At 41.1% G+C, this 18,662-nt stretch overlaps 1 non-coding gene across 1 annotated transcript; it reads left to right on the top strand.

Annotated features, from left to right (window-relative positions):
- Positions 1 to 4,907: 4,907 nt before the first annotated feature.
- On the top strand, positions 4,908 to 4,998 carry LOC143523689 (small nucleolar RNA SNORD88). The gene has a single exon (XR_013133435.1). It is a non-coding gene; the product is annotated as a small nucleolar RNA SNORD88 (small nucleolar RNA).
- The last annotated feature ends 13,664 nt before the right edge of the window (positions 4,999 to 18,662 follow it).

The following is an 18,662-nucleotide window of genomic DNA, read 5'->3' as shown; positions in this document are numbered from 1 at the left end:
CAGAGGTGTCCAAACTCTGGCCCGCAGGCCAAATGTTTAGGCCATCCTTTGTTATGTACATGCAGCCACTACTTGGTAATGCTAAACGGGGGGATGGGTGATTGTGTGAACTATGTTGATACATTGACTCAGATGGAGAAGAAAAAAACCCTTTAAGAAAAAATCAGAACTTTAGCTATTTTTGACCAATCAGCATGTCTCCTTTTGCAGTGAGAACAATCCAAAATTAGTACAAAGGAGGCAGACTTGAGATGTTTTAGAATTATAGTTCAAATAATGTCGTTGTCAGTTTAATAATGGAGAGAGATGACTGCAGACATAGGAAACTTGTTAATAAAGTGCATAGACTTTAATAAACTGCACCAAAGTAAATGGCCTATCTGGCTACATGCTAAGTGAAATAAAATAGAATAAAGGTCTAATAAAAGCCATCCTTTATGTACATGCAGCCACTACTAGGTAATGCTAAACGGGGGGGGGGATGGGTGATTGTATGAACTGTGTTGATCCATTGACTCCGATGGAGAAGAAATGGTGAAATAAAATAGAATAAAGGTTTCTCACTCTAGTACTATATTACAATATTATAAATGTACAGAATGGAGGTAACTGAGATGGGTTCTATATATTTTTTTAATGTTGTTGCAGCCATTAGATCGAAATATGCCGGTACCAGGTAACAGTGAACAGGTATGGGTGTGATGGGTGGTAGTGTGAACTATTATGACTATTATGTATGTATCCACCTACATGTGGATAAAAATCCATGTTGCTATATTTCACTTACTCTCGACTTAGAAGCAAAGATGGCAAAGGTTTGCAGAACACAGCAGGCTTTGGACGTGGTCCTCAACCATGTCGACCCTTGTGACTCTGATGGAGGAGAAATAACTCTTGATCCGAGTAGTGACTCTGAAATCTCTTCTGGTAAGATTTCCTATTTTTGTTTGTCAGTTATGGGTGTTGTGTTTTTGGAAGAGACACTGCAAAAAGTACCATCTGGATAAGTTAAAATTACTCGAATATTATTCTATTTCAAGTAGTTGAGGGTTTATTGTATAAATTTATGTAGAAATATCTTTACCTATTGACATTTTTTCAAAAGATAAACTATTTAAATATATATATATATATATGCCACGTATTGCTGTGTGAAAACAATCCTACATTACTTCCAAGGTGGCATACTTGAGATGTTTTGGAATTATAATTGGGGTTCACACACGTAGTGTGGGGAAACCTATTTTTGCAATTTAGGGTTCACACACATCTCAGGACTGTCACACTGTGCAGTTTTGAAACATTTGGCCACTAGGTGGCACTATTTGTGAATCATGCATAACTTTTCCAAATCTTTGCTTAGGAAAATGAAACTTGATTCTTTTGATTCCTTGCAGTCCACCTGACAACTTTGCAATTACAAGTCCTATTAAAAAAGGCGTAGTTTTGTCACATTCATCAATTGTTTGAAAATAGCACTTTTCGAACTAGTCCTAGGAATTTGATCCAATGATGGCAAGAGTGGCATGGGCATAATCTGTAGACACTGTAGGTAAACTATTTTTAAAAATTGTTGGATTTTTTTTATTTTCAGGTGGGTCCATTTTCCCATTATATCATTGAGGCCATATATGACCTATATTGCTATAATTCATATAAACATGTTGATCAACTCCCAATTTCAAAGCCTTTTATAGACAGGTCCTTCAGGTATGCCAAGTTTGGTTCAAATTGGCCTGTCGCTGCATTGTCCAAAAACCTAAGAAATCATAAAAACTCATGCTGCAATCCGGTTATGCAGAATACAGACAAATAAAGGGTCTTGTATGAGTCAGATCAATGAGATAAATAACTTTGCAATTAGATCTCATAACAAAAGGTGCACTGCTTGACCAGAAATGAACCTTTTATTTCACTAAAATGTCTTATTTCATTACTGTAATATCAGTATGGTATTACATGGGCTCCATTTACTGGCCAAATACTGGAACTGACTGAATAGTACATACATAAGACCCCACACACACACACACACACACTGCTGATCTCAGCATGTGATTTAGTTCTTTGATCTGACTCAATTTCCCAATACACATTTTGATCGTTTTGGGCCTTTAGTGCCTCAATTGAATCTTTTTGTGCACATTAATTTATTTATGCACACCCCCCCCCCCCCCCCCCCCCCCCCCATTAAGGCCAAAATACCTATTTGTGTGTGAACCCGCCAATCGCCGGCTACGTTTCAAATATTATGTTTGTCAATTTCACATTATTTCAACCTTTCACTAATCAAATCTCAAACATATGGTCCTGTAGATGAGGAGACTTCATCACCAGTAAAGAGGGGTCGCGTGGAGACACACGGGCGGCTGACAGAGACTGCAAAAGGCGGCACAGTGTGGCATGAAGAACAGATCGGAAGACATGACTGAGTGCATCCAAGCCCAAGTAAATGCAATACCACGAATGGAGAGCCAACTGCTTTTGCCCTACGGAAAGTATCGAGTCGCTTAGAGAGTTTCCTCTGTTTCATTTCTATTGAAATGCTTCGGATCATACAGGGGTGGACTGTCCAGCATGCACGCCAGACACAGCAAGAAAACTGGTTCATGTCCCTCGCTGAGCTAAAGGCGTTCATTGCAATCCTCATCCTGCGAGGTGTTGTGCGCCTTCCAGCGGTGCATGACTCATGGTCTACAACACTGGGAGTGCCCTTAATCACCAAGATTATGTCGCGAAACCGCTTCCAGAACATCATGCAGCACCTTCACTTTGACGACAAGTACACACGCAGTGAACGAGCTGCAACTGACCGGTTTGCTGCAATCTCTAATGTTTGGGGGTCTTTCGCTGCCAATTGCATCACTTGTTACAACCCAGGAAGGCATATCACCATAGATGAGCAACTTTTTCCAACTAAGACCCGTTGCTCTTTTCTTCAGTACATTGCAACAAAACCCGACAAGTTTGGGATAAAGTTCTGGGTGGCATGTGACCTGAAATCCAAGTATGTATGCAACATCATTCCATATCTTGGCAAAGACTCCAGTCGTCCCGTGGGGGAAAGACTATCGGAAAATGTGGTGATGAAGCTTATGGAACCATTTATGGACCAAGGAAGAACTGTTACCACAGACAATTTTTTCACCTCACTGTCACTAGCAAGGCAGTTGCTGGGCCGGAAGACCACCCTCCTTGGCACAGTAAACAAGATTCGTCGTGAGCTTCCAGACTCTGTCAAAAAGAATTTGGGCCGTGAGGAATTTAGTACACAGGTGTTTTCAACCTCTGGTGCCACGCTGACCGTTTACGCGCCCAGACGGAAAAAGACTGTCTGCATCCTCAGTAGCATGCACAGTACGGTGGAGATTGGAGACACCCGAAAAAAAAAGCCAAACACAATCACAGACTACAACAGCCTAAAATGTGGTGTGGATGTCATGGACCAAATGGTGCGAAAGTACAGTGTACGTTCAGGAACACGGCGTTGGCCAGTCGCTGTGTTTTATAACATGATTGACATTTCATGCCTGAATGCACATGTGCTTTTTCAAGCATGCACTGGGGTAAAAGAGAGACGGTCCGAGTTCTTGGTGAAGCTTGCAACAGAACTTGCACAGTCTCATATGGAAGCCAAGGAGGTGTCCAAGGTAGAGTTTCAGCAGCAACAACCCACACCTGACACAGGGAAAAGGGCATTGTGCCAGGTTAAGTGTGGCTGCAAGAGTAACCGTGCCACTAAGCGTTGTGGTTTTTGTAAAAGGTTCACATGTGGCAAATGCAGAAAGGAGATTATGTGGCAGTGCCAAGTGTGTTTAGACAATTTGTAAGTGTGCTGAGTCTATTGGGTTTTCATACCAGTCTGACAACAAGCAATGTAGCTCGCTACTGCACAATGACTGTATGTACATAAACTTCTTAGCAGTTTATATTTGTTTAGTTTACATTTCCATTTATGAATACTTATCATAATGTTGCATGCTTATTTTATCCTTTATTACTATTTCGTTGTACAGAGCAACACGTTTCTTTACTGTGCATATACCAATAAAGTTTCTCGTGATGTTTTGCACTGGGCTCCAAAAGTACATTGTGACAAAAGTGCGTCTCTACTAATGACATGGCAGAGACTGAGGGGATTATTAATATTTCAGGGCGAACCCTTTCGGTATTCCGGCGAGGGCATCCTTAACTGGTGATGCACCGGTATCGGTGACCATCAACTTCTGTTCAAGAGACTCATAAATATTGGAGTTGGATAGTGCTGCTTCTTGTCAGAAAAGAAATGTTATCAATCGTACGAACCACCCTAGGCATTTGTTAGTAGAAAATAGGAAATGAATAAGCTGACGTTTAACCAAAAGCTTTAGAATCAACAGATTTTTTTCATGCAACGTAAAACATAATTGTCTGCATGCGTGAAAACGTCATTTAGGCCTACCTAATCTTTTCAAATTCAGAGTTTGTCATGCACAGAGGGAACAGGTTTCCTTAGATACAATGAAAATTTTACTTTGCTCCTCGCTAAGAATGCCAAATATGTCATTAACAAATATCTAAGTATATACAAGCACATATCTTAATCAAGAAATACACACTAAATAAATAATTCATTTTGAAATGAGCTTTAATTTCCTTATAAACTACAATCAACGATTGAGTACCCATGTGCAGTTAACAGGATTTGACCCTACCTTATTTCCTGACGACACATGCATGGTGGTCTCTGGTTACAGAATTCAGTGGTCACAGATGTCTAACACGGGAAACAAGCATAAGACCAATTCAGAATAAAAGGCCATGACTGTTAATCTAAGACAATTGTTTTCTCTTTCAGGGGACATCGTCCATGCATCCTGGGGATGAGGTACGTGATTGACTAAGTCTTGAATCTGGAGTCTGAAGGTTTCCTCCTGTGATGATTTTGCACTGGGCTCTGAATGTCTGTGGCGAGAAAAGTGCACCTCTACTCTTGACATGGTGGAGTCTGATGGGGGGGGGGGGATGTTAAAGAAACTGATTCAATAGCTTTATCACCGTACTTTGTAAATATACAGGCGGGACTCATTTTGTCTTGAATTTTGTTTCAGGTGGTGTGCTCTTGACTCCACCTGAAACTTGACTCCACCTGGCTGAGGCTCTGTGAAGAAATTCTGTAATGTCATTATCCTGGTCTACAGTCATGGCCAAAAGTTGTGAATTACACAAATATTATATTTTCACATGATCTGCTGCCCTCTGGTTTTTATATGTGTTTGTCAATTGTTTTTATCACATACAAAAATATAATTGCAATCATAGGAGTAACAAGCTTTTATTGACAGAATGAGTTAAGTTAATACTGTGCCATTACACTTATTAGCTATACACAGTGCTTACTTTGAAAATCAAACGATGCCAGAACGCAAACAGCGGCATGAGACAAGGGGTCAGAGGCCAACAATGTCACCGGATCGCAAAACAAAATCACAATGTCACCGGATCACAAAACGCTTAGGCACACAAATGTTAAAATAACAAGCCAATTTGTATATATAAATTACTTTTAAATTATTTACATGTGTTTTATAAGTGTTTAAGTGCAGAAGTGCATACAGATTTCTTCATAACTTATAATTAGTAGGCTTGAAAGTTACTGGATCGAGGCAGACAGTTCCCGGAACACACCCTTCAAAATGAGAGTTCCTGGATCCTGTTCCGGCAGGATCCGGCTCAAATTAAGCCCTGGCTATAGAATACAAAAGTAATTTTGTGAGTCGTAGCTTTTTCATTTTTTAAGACTCCTCATTGAAAAGTCACATTACACATACCAAACAACAAAAAGACTATAGATCCTTGTTCCTTGTGCATGTGATAAATTACATTCTGCACAGTTACCTCAGGATATGTCAACAGAAAATAACAATCATAGAACAATATATATCTATAGTCACCATGACAACAGTTATCATGATAAGTGTTAGTATTTCAAAGTGCAAAAAGAGCAGAGCTCCTAGGCATGTTAAACCTGATGTGATTCGCTAAAATCTGTGCTCCTTATTTAAAAGGAATTCTGAGTTTAAGGATTTAGCTTTCTGCTAATTCAAAATGTTAAAAACGTTTGACTTTCTTCCTCTCTCTTTCATTTAAAGTGCAGGCACAGTAAGAAATACACAAACATCTCCATCTTCAAGTAGAATCCATGTTGGGCTTTATTTTGGTCTGGAGGTCTGGCTTGCAGCTCTCAGTTGATCGGGAGGTTCTTCACAAACTCTCTTAGGCTCTTGCGGATATTGGAAGGTTGGGAAGCAGCGCAGTCCAGCAGCGCCGGACCCATGTGGGCATGAAGGGCTTGGCATAGGTGGACAGTGGCCCCTCTCACGCTTCCACCCCTCCCGTGGACCGTACCACTGTTGCTGGAGGTCCCCAGGAGGTACCAGAGCAGAGGAAGCACCTTCTGCTCAACCAGTTGTGGCTTGCAGGGGTAGAGTTCCCTAACCAGCTCTATAAAAAGAATATTTAAAAGGAACAAAGATAAATAAATCAACCCTGGACAGCACTGGGTTATTACAGAAGCATTTTTTTAACCTAGAAAGATTTAATTCAACTAAAGTGACAGTATTTGGTAACTATGGTAACTCTCTGGAATGATTATTATCAATATTATAAATATTATTAATTAATATAGGAATTATAGTATTTCTGGTAAATATCTTTTATCTTTTTTTTATCTCTGGCATCTCTTAGCATATCAGTGGAATTACTTTCTGAAAGAATTGTTTTTTGATAATGTATTTGAATTTGTAGAATATTTCTGTATACACAACCACAAAAGATTAGACACTGTATATTGAACAAAAGAGCCTAAGCACATCCACTGTAAACTCCATTATTTAACTATCTGCTGTCAGATAATGCAAGATCTCCTGTCAGTCTTACAGAAATATTTTTTTCTTTATATTGGACTGTGCCTTAATATGAAAGGAGATTTCCATTTGATCTGCACCACAAACATCTAGCCAAAGAGCAAGAACATTCTTTTACTGATTTGTGTGAACCTTTTCCCCAACCTAGCAACCTTTCATCAAAAGATACAAAGGTAAAACAGAACACAATCATTGTTGTTGTTTTTCTAAAGCCCAGTGGCATGTGTCCTTCAAGATGTTTTGTAAAGAGAGAAAATAACCCACCAAGGTTATTGATGAGAGCTTGAATGGCACCTATTGTTGCCATGTAGATGGCGTTATTCTTGGAGTTGAGGTGATTGTCCACTATAGCTGGGACTAAGATGTAGACCACTTGGACCAGGTTGTCTCTGAGCAGTGTGATTATCTTCTGTAAGGCCTCCAAGGCATAGAGGTTAACCTTGCAGTCGTGCTTTGAAAGCATCAAATACCTGTAGCAGAGGAAGAGAGGTATAGAGCAAGCCGCCCATGCATTCATCAGGCACTCACCATATCAGTGCCGTTAAGCCCTGGAGCTGATTTGATTTCAAGCCCTTTCATTTCAACCGACTGATTTTTTCATAAGTCATTCACTTGGATTCTTTGGTTTAATGCAATTTCAAGGATACGCTTGGGTGAAATCTTCACATACATTGTAAAACAAGCTCACACTAACAATGGACACGACTGCCCTCCACTGTAATAGTTAAAACTGATTGTTGTAATATTTTCTACTCTGAAGCATCTGAGCTTTTGACATTTCTTCAGATGTGCCAGCATTTAATGTTCTCCAACGTATGACCCCCCATACAGATCACTTCTGAAAGCTACTGAAAACATTAAAAATCAATTCAGTTCAAATGTGTTACCAGGAACATGTTGCCCACGACCATATATGGGTTGTCCTCGCAGTGGGCCACCAGCTGATCAATGCCCTTGATGGGCTCGCTGAAGTCTTTTGAACCCAGCAGGGCCTTGAGATGCTTGACGTACTCTGTCTTGTCTGCAATGCTGTGGATGTGTGCTCTGCTGCTGTCTTTGCTGAACACACACAAGAGAGAAAACACAAGGATTGGGTTATAGTGTCCAAACAGAAAATGAACAAGGCTGCAATCAAATTAAACCAACATCAACACCATCAAAAATTGCAAACAGTTCCAATCAGGATGCACTTTTTTGTTGTTGTTGTTTTGATTAACTGTTTAAATATTCACCTGCTGGCAAACTGAGGAGGAGGTACGCATGACTCCACAGCTGGGATAGAGTTCACGGGTAAGCGGTACGGTAAGGTTCTCAAGATACAAGAGGGGAGCGTTCGCCGAAATCAGCAGTTACCTTTCAGAGGTGCCGCGTCGTCTGGGCTCACGTCCCTCACCGTGTGCCTAAGGCTACGCTTCATTCGTTGCGTGTTCTGACGCTCCACCTGTGCGGCTGGAGCTTCTTGCTGCTCCAGACGAGGCTGACGCATCTTATATCTTCGCATTCCTAGACACCTTTGTCCTCTCCTGGGAATACACACGTACGAATCACCACAAAACATGGAGTGATGATATTGAAGTCCACATATTGCTTCATACTTTGATTCTATCCCAAAGGTTTCAAGCCGGTTCATTTTGAACCATGCTCTGTCCTTTAACTACTGGGTCTGGGACTACACTGTGCATGCCTTACTGTAAATACACTGTGTGGTGCCACGCACTGCCCTGTACTTTATTATTTGTTTACAATATATGTCTACCATCACAGTTTATATGGTTTTTTTATTGCAGTCTGTTTCACCTAAAAGTTTTGTGAATAAGCTTTGTTTAGTGAGTAAACATGGGGCATAGTGGCTGAATGGCATAAAAAAAAAATCCTCATCATGTATCCAAACATGAATCGCTACCTTGGATTTCAGAGTGAGGACAGTGTTCCTGATGGTTGCCAGGTCTTTGGCAGGGATGCACTTTTCCACCATCTTATCAAAGTCATGGTGGGAGGACAGGAACAGCAGCATACGCCGGCCCAAGCGCCTGAGACAAAGAACAGACCCCAAAACAGGAGAGAACCGTGAGTGAGAGACCCGTAACTCACAGCACACCGACCATTTATCTTACCAGGTCACAATTTTACAAGGCCGTCTGTGTGTAGAAAACATGATAGTGCTTCTATTACTCTACAATTTAGCAGCATTTGCTGACTTCAGAGTATCAGACTAGGAGACTAAAAGAATCAGCAAAAGATTAGTATCTGGGAAACTGAATAAGCTTTGTAGAATTCTCGTTCTGATCCCAGTACTAACCTGGTTTCTTGGGAAGCGTCCTGTGCCAACTTGGAGACTGCAGGGATAATTCTCGCTATGACGTCTTTCGCCCCAGACAATAAGCGGCCAGCGCCAATCTTCTCTACCAAAGTAGCCAAGTGCAGAGCAGTACACTTTCTTACTGCAGCATTCAGATGACTTTTGAGGAAAACAGAAGGAAAAAAATTAGGGCATTCAAAAAAAGAAGGTAATAACTATTAATCCATCCAATCAATGAATACAGTAGGCCTACAACTTTTAGCTTCTATAAAGAAACTTAATACCCATATGTATGATCTAAGTGCACAATCAAATTATCATATTCTATTCGATGGCTTAGTTTGCACCAGTGAGTGTACATCTGTATTTTTTAAACAGAAAATGTTTGCATGTCCTCTGTAAGCTAGCTAACTAGCCTATTCTTTAAGCGGTGTGAAGGGCAGTTTGGATCAGAAGAGAGGAGGTGGAATGCAATAAAAATAATATTTAACAGGATAAATAACTAAAAATATTGATATAGGCCAGGGCAATATTTTGAAATAACAATGGAAAAGTAAAAACAGCAGCCAAAATCAGTGCTTTGTTAGCTTCTTGTGACTGTTGTTGCTATCTGAAAGCCACAGTTTAAAGCTCACTGCAGGCTAACTGACCAGAGTCCTCCAGCGAGAAGGGCGTTCATGCTCCGAATGGGGGTGCAGTTCTGCACCATGCTGTCCAGAGCTGTGTCCACGTCCTGCCTGATGAAGGCATTGGACTCCGCTGCTTTGTGAAGGAGGACCTTAGCTGTAGCCTCCACTTCCTGGTCCATCCCTTTCTGCAGGCTGGAGTACAACTCCCTCAAGGACACCACCGCCATGCGGGACACGGCAGAGCGCAGGTTCTGCACCTGCAGGAAAGACGACGTTCCAGCTCGTTTCAGTCACATCCAACACTGCCACCGCCATCGTAATAAGTATAATCCACCACTGCAATGTGTTATGTAGGCGGAAATACCTTAATCACTAATTACAGTTAGATATGCCATCTGAATTTCAATTAGATGAGAAATGTTTTTATAAAAAATGAATTTCAAAGTACTTTGCTAACGCTGACTTGACTTTGTCAGCAACATCACCTGTAATATGTACATGCTGATGGTGTCTGCCAATTTTAGAATTCAGACCGATACACAGTCAGCAAATCTAGTGGCTTACCTCTTGAATAAGAACAATGCAGACATCATGACGCCTGCTGCCAAGCACATCAGAGTGATGCTGAGCCAATCTACGGATGAACAGCAACCCTTCAATTTTCTTCTCCCTGTATGAAGATATTGAACATAGACACACACTGTAACCATCGGATACTGAAAGAAAAAAATGCTACAAGAAAATGGACAAAGAGGAAAAAACTTCACTAAATACATGCATACTTACCATATATGCAGAACACCATAAATGACTTGCTGTTTAACCTGCCCTAGCCAAATGCTTCAGAATTTTGCAGGTGTGACTTACCAGTCATCAGAGCTAAGCAGACTGAAGCTCTGAGCGAGAGCGAGGTCTGGATCGGAGAAGGTCCGTAAAGTCTGCTGCTCGTGGGGATCCTTCCTGGGAGGTCCTGGTTTGAGTTCATCTAGAGAAGAATACCAGAACCCAAACAAACTGACTAGGACTTTTAGGGCTACCAGCTCAACTTTGGTCAAATCAGCTTGAAGGCTGACAGCAAAACATTATTCAATGTGGTGAACTAGATTTAAAACATTGTTGTGTAATGCAGTGTTAACAGCAAAGCAATTTACATGCAAGTGCAGTGATCACACATGAAGTGCTGAAGAGCAGGCAACACTCATCAGAACTGTTTGAAAGGGACGGACGTGCTCTGATCAGTCTGGTACCTCGTCTGCGTCGTGGCAGCATGTTTTTAGTAGGGACAGCCGTGGGGGGGCTGGGATGAAGCGGAGGACTCAAACTTTTGACGGGACTTCTGGGGGTGCGTGCGTTTCTGGAGCTTGAGGGCAAATCATCCAGGATGACACCGGTCTTAGTCTGTGCTGGAAGACTACTGTTCAGCTGCAGGTCTGATGGGAAAGAGGTTCACGGGTAAGCGGTAATGTAAGGTTCTCAGGAAACAGGAGGGGAGCGTTCGCCGAAGTCAGCCGTTACCTTTCAGAGGTGCCGCGTCGTCTGGGCTCACGTCCCTCACCGTGTGTCTAAGGCTGCGCTTCATTCGCTGCGTGTTCTGATGCTCCACCTGTGCGGCTGGAGCTTCTTGCTGCTCCAGACGAGGGAGACACATCTTGTATCTTGGAATCCTAGACAACTTTGTCCTCTCCTGGGAATACACACGTACAAATCACCACAAAACATGGAGTGATGATATTGAAGTCCACATATTGCTTCATACTTTGATTCTATCCCAAAGGTTTCAAGCCGGTTCATTTTGAACTATGCTCTGTCCTTTAACTACTGGGTCTGGGACTACACTGTGCATGCCTTACTGTAAATACAATGTGTGGTGCCACGCACTGCCCTGTACTTTATTATTTGTTTACAATATATGTCTACCATCACAGTTTAGATGGTTTTTTTTTATTGCAGTCTGTTTCACCTAAAAGTTTTGTGAATAAGCTTTGTTTAGTGAGTAAACATGGGGCATAGTGGCTGAATGGGATAAAAAATCCTCATCATGTATCCAAACATGAATCGCTACCTTGGATTTCAGAGTGTGGACAGTGTCCCTGATGGTTGCCAGGTCTTTGGCAGGGATGTACTTTTCCACCATCTTATCAAAGTCATGGTGGGAGGACAGGAACAGCAGCATACGCCGGCCCAAGCGCCTGAGACGAAGAACAGACCCCAAAACAGGAGAGAACCGTGAGTGAGAGACCCGTGACTCACAGCATACCGACCATTTATTACTATCTGGGAAACTGAATAAGCCTTGTAGAATCCTCGTTCTGATCCCAGTACTAACCTGGTTTCTTGGGAAGAGTCCTGTGCCAACTTGGAGACTGCAGGAATAATTCGCTCTGCACCAATCTTCTCTACCAAAGTAGCCAAGTGCCGAGCAGTACACTTTCTTACTGCAGCATTCAGATGACTTTTGAGGAAAACAGAAGGAAAACAATTAGGGCATTCAAAAAAAGAAGGTAATAACTATTAATCCATCCAATCAATGTATACAGTACAACTTTTAGCTTCTAAAAAGAAACTTAATACCCTTATGTATGATCTAAGTGCACAACCAAATGATCATATTCTATTTGATGGCTTAGTTTGCACCAGTTATTGTACATCTGTAATTTTTAAACAGAAAATGTTTGCATGTCCTCTGTGAGCTAGCTAACTAGCCTATTCTTTAAGCGGTGTGAAGGGCAGTTTGGATCAGCAGAGCGGAGATGGAACACAATAAAAAGAATAAACAAGAGGATAAATAACTAAAAATATTGACAGGGTGTCTACAGGTTTGACCAAGTGAAAATTTAGACATTTTAAGACTTTTTAATACTGTTTTCCAAATAAAATTAAAACCAACTCGCAAGAACATACACGTTAAAATAAAGCACAAAAACTAACTGATTATTAGTTTTTGTGCTTTATTTTAACGTGTATGATCTTGCGAGTTGGCTTTAATTTTATTTGGAATTTTATTTAATTTTATTTGGAATCTACCGATATCCGCCCCCGAATTTCAACACATGGCTGACGGAATTATTCCTCCCTAAATTTAGCTCCGCAAATTTAAGATATTTTGGTTGAAAATTTAAGACAAAATAAGACTTTTCAAGGCCTTATTTGACAAAAATTAAACTTAATACCATTTAAGACTTTTTAAGGACCCGCGGCCACCCTGATTGATATAGGCCAGGGCAATATTTTGAAAGAACAATGGAGAAGTAAAAATTATCTGAAAGCCTCAGTTTAAAGCTCACTGCAGGCTAACTGACCAGAGTCCTCCAGCGAGAAGGGCGTTCATGCTCCGAATGGGGGTGCAGTTCTGCACCATGCTGTCCAGAGCTGTGTCCACGTCCTGCCTGATGAAGGCATTGGACTCCGCTGCTTTGTGGAGGAGGACCTTAGCTGTAGCCTCCACTTCCTGGTCCATCCCTTTCTGCAGGCTGGAGTACAACTCCCTCAAGGACACCACCGCCATGCGGGACACGGCAGAGCGCAGGTGCAGCACCTGCAGGAAAGACAACGTTCCAGCTCGTTTCAGCCACATCCAACACTGCCACCGCCATCGTAATAAGTATAATCCACCACTGCAATGTGTTATGTAGGCGGAAATACCTTAATCACTAATTACAGTTAGCTATGCCATCTGAATTTCAATTAGATGAGAAATGTTTTTATAAAAAAGGAATTTCAAAGTGCTATGCTAACTCTGACTTGACTTTGTCAGCAACATCACCTGTAATATGTACATGCTGATGGTGTCTGCCAATTTTAGAATTCAGACCGATACACAGTCAGCAAATCTAGTGGCTTACCTCTTGAATAAGAACAATGCAGACCTCATGAAGCCTGCTGCCAAGCACATCAGAGTGATGCTGAGCCAATCTACGGATTAACATCAACCCTTCAATTTTCTTCTCCCTGTATAAAGATATTGGACATAGACACACACTGTAACCATCGGCTACTGCAAGAAAAAATGCTACAAGAAAAGGGACAAAGAGGAAAAAACTTCACTAAATACATGCATACTTACCATATATGCAGAACACCATAAATGACTTGCTGTTTAACCTGCCCTAGCCAAATGCTTCAGAATTTTGCAGGTGTGACTTACCAGTCATCAGAGCTAAGCAGACTGAAGCTCTGAGCGAGAGCGAGGTCTGGTTTGGAGAAGGGCCGTAAAGTCTGCTGCGAGTAGGGATCCTTCCGGGGAGTTCCTGGTTTGAGTTCATCTAGAGAGGAATACCAATCAATCAATCAATCAAAATGTATTTATATAGCGCTTTTTACAACAGTTGTTGTCACAAAGCAGCTTTACAAGTGTCCCAATAAGTGTTAACTGCTATAAATGCATGACAGGCACCATAAAACAAAAGACACTCACACTTTACCAGAACCCAAACAAACTGACTAGGACTTTTAGGGCTATCAGCTCAACTTTGGTCAAATCAGCCTGAAGACAGCAAAACATTATTCAACATGGAGAACTAGATTTAAAACATTGTGTTGTGTAATGCAGTGTTAACAGCAAACCAATTCCAACCTCTGCCAATTACTCCTTCAGACATGTCGTCAGCAGGGGACGCCCTGGTGCTTTGCACTTGAGATCCTGAAAAGCACAATACATATTAACACATACTCTATCAAAAATCTCAAATATAACTTCTGGTTTCATAGTGGTTTCTTCATGGTGCAGAAAAACAATGTTAATGGGTGCAGGTATAGCAATGTACAAGAGGATCAGCAGGGGCTTTTTGTTTGTAGTATAGGGCTTTCAAAGCAGTTTTTACTTTTTTAATACTTTTTTCTTTTACTTTTTTTGTTGTTGTTGCTGCAACAAATGGTTTGGATGCCATTTCCAGGAGAGCAAAAGAGTGAGCTCACCTTTGGCAGGCCTGAAGGCACGGAGTGGCTCTCGGCCAGCAGGTTTGGTGAGTGGAGGCAACATTGCTTCTCTGCCACTTGCATTCACCTTAGCCCGCTTCTTAGCCACTCTTTTACGCAAGAGGCGCAGGGAGTTCATCATCTGAAAAATAAAGAGTCTGTCAGCCCAAGAGCAACTGCCCATACCCACTATATCCGTCAAGTACAAGTACATACAACAATACTATACAAGTATTGAATGACCAAAGAAACACAAATTTTGCCCAGTTTAAAGCTGGATCCTCCCTGTATGTTAGGTAAATGACATTTACTGGGTCTATTATTATTAACTACATATCAATGCCTTGATGCCAGAATATATGAAGAGTTTGGTTCCGAAACGCGATAAATGCAGTTAAAAAAAAAAAGAGTTAGAATCAGAATGGTATGTGACCACTCTTGAAAAGCCAATATTCAATTTTTATCAAAACGCCACATCCGCCGTGTAATACTGCCCTGCTTTCTCTCTTTCCTTCCAAAATGCAACAATCGCCAATCCTGATTTCCCGCAGTACGCCACATCTCCACTCATCCAATCACAGTGCACCACCAGATACGGAATGTAAACATCATAGCACGCGACCTGTTGAGCCGCCCGGCATTTCATGTAGCTTACTTTGTTAAAATATGTCTCGTTTTTCACTCTCAAAGTCCGCAAAAATGAACGGTTTTGATGATATAGAGGAGCCTGTTCGTATAGCAGTTATTGGAAAAAGAGATATATTTATTTTATTTTATCAATGCCCAGGTTCTGACCAGTCCCACTGTCGGCGGCAGAATATCAGCGGCAGACTATCCAGCCCCTAACCGAGAATCGTTACATTGCCGCGAAATAGACGGACTGGCTAAAGTGCGCACGTTTAGCTCGCAAAATTATCAAACGTGGAAAAGATTTAGCTCTGTGACTCATGTACAAACACTGTTTGCTGGGGGTTGTTCATAACCAAGCTAGGAGCAGGGTTATTATATTATAATAATATAAATTTATATATTATATGAATTTGTGTTTTTAGGCCCAATGGTCAAACTATTATATTAAGATGTACAATTTACAGTTATTTATTATTGTATTTTGCACATTTTCAGTCAAAAAAAATTTCTAATAATGACAAAGGATATATAAGACATTTTGAAAAAAACATGGCATGGATTTATTGCGTTTTGTGAAAAAATGAATTGTTTTTTTTAAATAAATCTTTAAATATTAAAATCTTGATTTAATTTGTTTGTGTTTTTTTAACCTTAGTATGGTATTTGATAGTTTGAAACAAAAAACTGTGGTTTTCAGCCTACCACTTAAAGAAAACACATTTTTACTCAAATTGATCAAAATGGATTTATAGCGTTTTGGAACCAAACTCTTCATATCTTAACTAGGTTAATTTATTTATTCACAGCCACCATATACCCAAAGTGAGATGGATACTCTCAACCAGACAATGCTCCCTCTCATAGTGCTAGGACTATGTTGATATCCTTAACAACTGAGATAAACGCAAATGTAGCATCAGCAGAAGGAAACATCATCTCATCATATTTGGACACCTAAGCAAAGCATATCGCATGCATGGTCAGATTTAATACTGGGATGCTACAGGGCCTTTATTATGTAAACACAGACGTTAGGTTTGTCAGCTTATATTAGGACCAATGCTGTGTTTATGCATTAAAATCCAGAAAGTACAACACTTGAGTAACATTTGCAGGCAGCAACCAAAGAAATCTATCAGTTATGTTGTATCAGTTGGTGTAATCAGTTGGTGTATTTGTATGTATTTTAAATGTTTTATGCTATGTAAAATTCTACATGTTTTTTCTTTATGAGTTGGGCATATATTGTACTTTTTAGCCTCTATACAGCACTTTGGTTGACTCCGTCATAAAAAATGTGCTTTATAAATAAGCTTACTTACTAGTTAAACTAATGCATCTGAGACTGAGATACTCCAACTATGTACAACATGATATATGTTCCTACTGACCTCCTCCTTGTCCACTGGCTCCTCATCTGGGTCATGTATGAGGGCGAGGTCCAGGTGGAGGTTCCTGCCAGGCTTCTCCTCCTGCAGGGCTTCCACTGGGGAGGTGGGCGGAGAAGGTCTCATCAGTCCTGACGAGGTCCCTCTCGTGCGTGAAGTGAGCACAGGCAGTTTGGAACACCTGCTGGAGCCAACTTCACCTGCATGGGTGAATAAGGCCATTAGCAGAAATTACCTCACCATAACATTTCTCAGTGCCTTAGTACTACGTTGCATGTTTCTTTATCTGAAAGTGCCACTGAAATATGATTCAAGCAAGATGGACCGAGAACGGCAACTTCTCATATGCATCTTGCTACAATTCATGTAATGGCAGCACAATGAAGTAGTACTGAATAACTGAAAGCAGGGCATCCGTGAGCCCAGAAGCAGGAAGACATTTATCAGAGCTTCAGTATATGTGTGACCCAGTTTTACAATTTGATTCAATGTAATTATTTTGGCACAATTCAGAATTATTTTAATTCTGATACTGGTAGATACATTAGCCTAGCTCTGCTAATGGCTAGCACATCTCGCCTCTGCTAGACACTGTTCCATTACTGAGTGAAACCATGTCAGATGAAGATCATCAAATTTGAATTTAAGTATTTTGTACATTTGACAAGTGGTGACTATAAATGATCTACGTATATGCACATTTGTTGGTTAAAATTAAATTCATATAGAATATATGACCACAAAATTAGATCTGCTCATCAATTTACCACTGACGTGGGAACAAGTGCAAGACAAGCTTAGTGCAAGACCAACTTAACTTAAGCGGGCACCCAAATAACCAGCCATGCCTCACTGTGTGTGCCTAGCACGTTCTTAGCAACGTAGCCATGCACTCACCAGTACTGTCCCTCCACGGGCCCGGGTCTCTGCGCCGAGGGCTTGTATCTCGCTGCACTCCCGGAAGAGTGGCCAGAGGGTAGGAGGGCAGTAAGAAATACCCGGGGGGGTTCCCAGGTAGCAAGCGGCTGGATTTGGGCAAACCTGCGTGGGAAAGGGCATCCATGCTCATGAGTTTAGCTCCGCTCACTTGACACCTGAGTGAAGTTTCTGACTAACTGATCTCCTTGTTCCCAAATATCGTATTTAGCAATATTTTAACACAAAACAAATGATGCAACATTATAAATTCTACATTTTGTACAGGTATTTCAATGACATATAAAGTAAAGCCAACATCAATAAGTCACCTCTACCAGCATCACTGGGGTTAGCTGCTTCGAAGATGTCTGGGAGCAAGGGTTGAAGATGTCCTCCGCTCCGGTGAAGTCTCCCCACTCTCTCTCTCCTCCACCCTGGAGAGTGGAGCTGGGGAGGCTCCACTGAACCTGGACATGAAACACAGACAGAACTGTAGAGGACACGTTCAATCTTCAGACCAGCATATGAAATTAAGACCTGCAGATCATACTGCATTTTAAATAATAATAGATTATGATAATGGATATTTTGGCATGTGGGATTGGCATTCTGGGGAGTGGGGTGCTGGCACAATCAACTGACTGCAATAAAACATTCAAGTCTAGTCTTGCTTGTAAGCTCACATTGTCCTTGCCAACAGAAGTAGGTACAAAGCACAAACTCCTTATATCACACAGACTGCTGCTGCATACCACTGCTTAACGCTGGCCAGGTGATACCCAATACTTAAAGAAGCCATGTTACATAGATTACAAAGATTAATAGATATATGCTTTGGCAGCAGTCCAGATGAGGTATCAGAAGCCAGCAAAGCAGCATGACAATGTTTTGTTTATATTGTTTGGGGGTGTACTAAAATAGTGATAAATGACATCTGTAATCCATATACATGTATTATCAGTATTATACTATGCTGGTA

The sequence above is a fragment of the Brachyhypopomus gauderio genome, chromosome 9, assembly GCF_052324685.1.
Source record: "Brachyhypopomus gauderio isolate BG-103 chromosome 9, BGAUD_0.2, whole genome shotgun sequence".
Classification (NCBI taxonomy): domain Eukaryota; kingdom Metazoa; phylum Chordata; class Actinopteri; order Gymnotiformes; family Hypopomidae; genus Brachyhypopomus; species Brachyhypopomus gauderio.
This window is presented reverse-complemented; position numbering and strand designations above follow the sequence as displayed.